This window comes from Canis aureus, chromosome 22 (genome assembly GCF_053574225.1).
Source record: "Canis aureus isolate CA01 chromosome 22, VMU_Caureus_v.1.0, whole genome shotgun sequence".
NCBI lineage: Eukaryota > Metazoa > Chordata > Mammalia > Carnivora > Canidae > Canis > Canis aureus.
Window position 1 is genome coordinate 10767597 of NC_135632.1, and position 3479 is coordinate 10771075.

Here is a 3479-nt window from a genome sequence, read left to right on the forward strand (position 1 = left end):
TATTTTGCTAAAGTTTTCATTTATGTGTTAATGTAACAAATCTTGGTTGAATTTCTACCATGTGCCAGGCTTGATGTGAGGAGCTGAGATAAGAAAATGGATATGCCATGATATCAATCTCCAAGGAGTTTAATCTGGCAGAGGAGAAAGGTCTGTGAAATTCATTATAAAACAATGTGATGGGGTCTATTAAAAGACAAGTAAAAAGTGCCTAACATTGTGGGACCAGGTAGAAAGGGGCTATTCAGAGAGTATTAGGGCTGGGATATAGGCGGAAGGCTGGAGCCAAGGGGGAAAGCCTTACAGATATATGCAATTATATGTACAAAAGTAAGAATTTCCAGGTATAAAGTAAGGAGGGCTTTTTTTGGAAAATGCCTTTTAAAGTTTCAGAACATTGACTTAATGAGTGCAATAAACATAACTTTCTAAGTGGAGTTTAATGTTACAATCTTTTGCACTCATGTGTGAGGCGAGAGGAGCCAGAGTCAAGACCAGAGGCCTAACTCAGGACCTGACAAGATGGCCCGGCTGCCCCACAGGATTATCGAGGAAACCCAGCGTTTGCTGGCAGAACCAGATGAGAGCAACCCCCGTTATTTTCATGTGGTCATTACTGGCCCCCAGGATTCCCCCTTTGAGGGAGGGACTTTTAAACTTGAACCATTCCTTCCAGAAGAATACCCGATGGTAACCCCTAAAGTACGTTTCATGACCAAAATTTATCATCCTAATGTAGACATGTTGGGAAGAATATGTTTAGATATTTTGGAAGGTAAGTGGTCCCCAGCACTGCAGATCCACACAGTTCTGCTATCGATCCAGGCTTTGTTAAGTGCTCCCAATCCAGATGATCCATTAGCAAATGATGTAGCGGAGCAGTGGAAGACCAACAAAGCCCAAGCCATAGAAACAGCTAGAGCATGGACTAGGCTATATGCCATGAATAATATTTAAAATCGATCTGATCATCAAGTGTGCATCACTTCTCCTGTTCTGCCAAGACTTCTTTTTTGGTTTGCACTTAATGGACACAGTCTTAGAAACAGTACAGAATCCCAGATATCTTCAGTCCTTTGGTGATTAAATGCACATTAGCAAATCTATGTCTTGTCCTGATTGGCTGCTGTAAAGGATGAGCAGAGGCTAGAAGTACCATCTGGATTGTTGTGAAATGTTTAAAAGCAGTGGTCCCTCTCTCCTTTTATTCATTTCCCCCATCATGGTTTAAGTATAAAGCACTGTGAATGAAGGTAGTTGTCAGGGTTAGCTGCAGGGGTGTGTGGGTGTTTTTATTATTTTTTTGAGGGGGAGAGGTAGTTTTAATTTTAATTTTATGGGCTCCTTTCCTGCTTTTTATGGTGATCCAATTGCATTGGTTAAAAGCAGCTAACCAGTTCTTTAGAATATGCTCTCTAGCCAAGTCTAAGTTTATTTAGACTCTGTAGATGGACAAGCTTGATTGTTTGAACCAAAATGGGAACATTAAACAAACATCAGAGCCCTCACTAATAACATTGTGACTTTACTGTCAAGTGTAGAATCCTTCCTTCAAGAAAAAGCTTGTGACCATTTTGTATGGTTTGTCTGGAAACTTCTGTAAATCTTCTGTTTTAGTAAAATATTTTTTGTTATTCTAAAAAAAATGTTACATTCTTTCTAGTATCCTATTTATCAGTACATAGGTCTACCTTGAAAATGGAAAGAGAAATGCCTACAGAAACATGAAAGCAACATGGATATTAGACTTTTAATAATAAAGTTGTAGATATACAGTCGTTATATGTCAGCTTATAGAGATGGAGATAGAAATAGATGAGAGAGAGAAAGAGAAAGAGAGAGAGAAATTGAGATTCATGAAAACCTGCTTGGAGTGTGAGACCTGAAAATGTGTCCTGTTCAGTCAGCATGATATCACTTTCTGTATTAGAGTATGTATATTATGGTCACCACGCTCTAAGATAGAAGCAGTACCAAGTCTGGTAAACTTGAGTCAGATGTGTAAAATATAGCTAAAAACTATCATTTATTGAGCACTTTTGTGATAAGTTCTCTTCTAAAAATGTTCTACATATACTATCTTTTTCAATCCTCAAAACTCTTTATAAAGGAATTTGTTTTATTTTATAAATTAAGACATGAAGAGACTCAGTAACCTGCCAGGAGTCAGACTGATGGAACTGGGTAGATGTGGTTTTCAGGTTCAGTTAGTCTAACTCTAGGGCTCCTACAATTAAACCTAGTCTTTTTATTTCTAAATAATAACTATTTGACTTTTTTTCCCTCTTAAAAAATTGGGTTAATCAGCTACTCATTTTCTGAAAAATTCTTTGCCCACAGCAATGAATATTTCCTACTACTTGCCTATGATATTACTTTACCAAGTACTTTCTACTTGTCTAGAATTACAGATTATAGATTCTATTACATTATCTTTGGGGAATTTGAAATTTCCTCACTTTGATGTCATCTTTGTTGAACATTTGCTCCTCCTTAACATACAACGTATGAATTTCCTGTGAATCTAAGGTTTAACCTTTCTCTGTAATTAGAGGATAAGTAATTATTAGAAGATACTTGTTGGCTGCCCAAAATGTTTGAGTAGAATGAGTAATAAAATAATAATAATATTTTTATTATTAATAAATAAATAAAATCTGTAATAAAATCATTATTTTACTTAAGAAGCCAAATAAACAGGGTTCCATTAGCAGGAGGAATAGCTACCTGTTACTGTGAAAGTTTATCAAGTAATCTCATTATCAGTATCATTATCACCACAGTTGTTTGTGCCTAGACAATATCCATATCCCTTGGTGTGATAACTGCATCTCAATGTTTACTTTGAGAAATTATTGGTTTCTTATTTTAGGAAGAGCTGTTGAGACTATCAAAGAGCCTTGTTCTCCTGTGGGCATATGGCCCAAACTACACCAAAACAACGTTTTCTTCTAGGAATAGGAATAATGAGCAAAGTGATTCCAGGATAGAGAATAGCTGGACATGATTTATTCCAGTGGCAATTGACTCAGGAGCCAATTATTACCACCCACTACCCCATCTCCCTACTCCTGGAGTCATCATGGTTGCTAAGCTTTCATTCTTCTTTGACTTATCTTTTTTTCTCTGAGAAGCAACAAACTTTACAATGACATTATTTTTTAAGTGACTAGAATTGGATTCTATTGATTTAAACCAAAGAATCCTGGGACTCCTGGGTTGCTCAGCAGTTGAGTGTCTGCCTTCGGCTCAGGGCGTGATCCTGGAGTCCTGAGATGGAGTCCCACATCAGGCTGCCTGCATGGAGCCTTCTTCTCCCTCTGCCTATGTCTCTGCCTCTCTCTCTCTCTCTCTCTCTCTCTCTCTCTCTCTCTGTCTCTCATGAATAAATAAACAAAACCTTTAAAAAAATAAACCAAAAAATCCTGACTGATTCAATAATCAATAATTTTTTGTTTAAAACCTATGTTGATGGATAC

The 3479-nt window shown here is 37.1% G+C and overlaps 1 pseudogene; it reads left to right on the forward strand.

Annotated features, from left to right (window-relative positions):
- The first annotated feature begins 522 nt into the window (after positions 1-522).
- Positions 523-1027, forward strand: LOC144294299 (ubiquitin-conjugating enzyme E2 N pseudogene; annotated as a pseudogene).
- The last annotated feature ends 2452 nt before the right edge of the window (positions 1028-3479 follow it).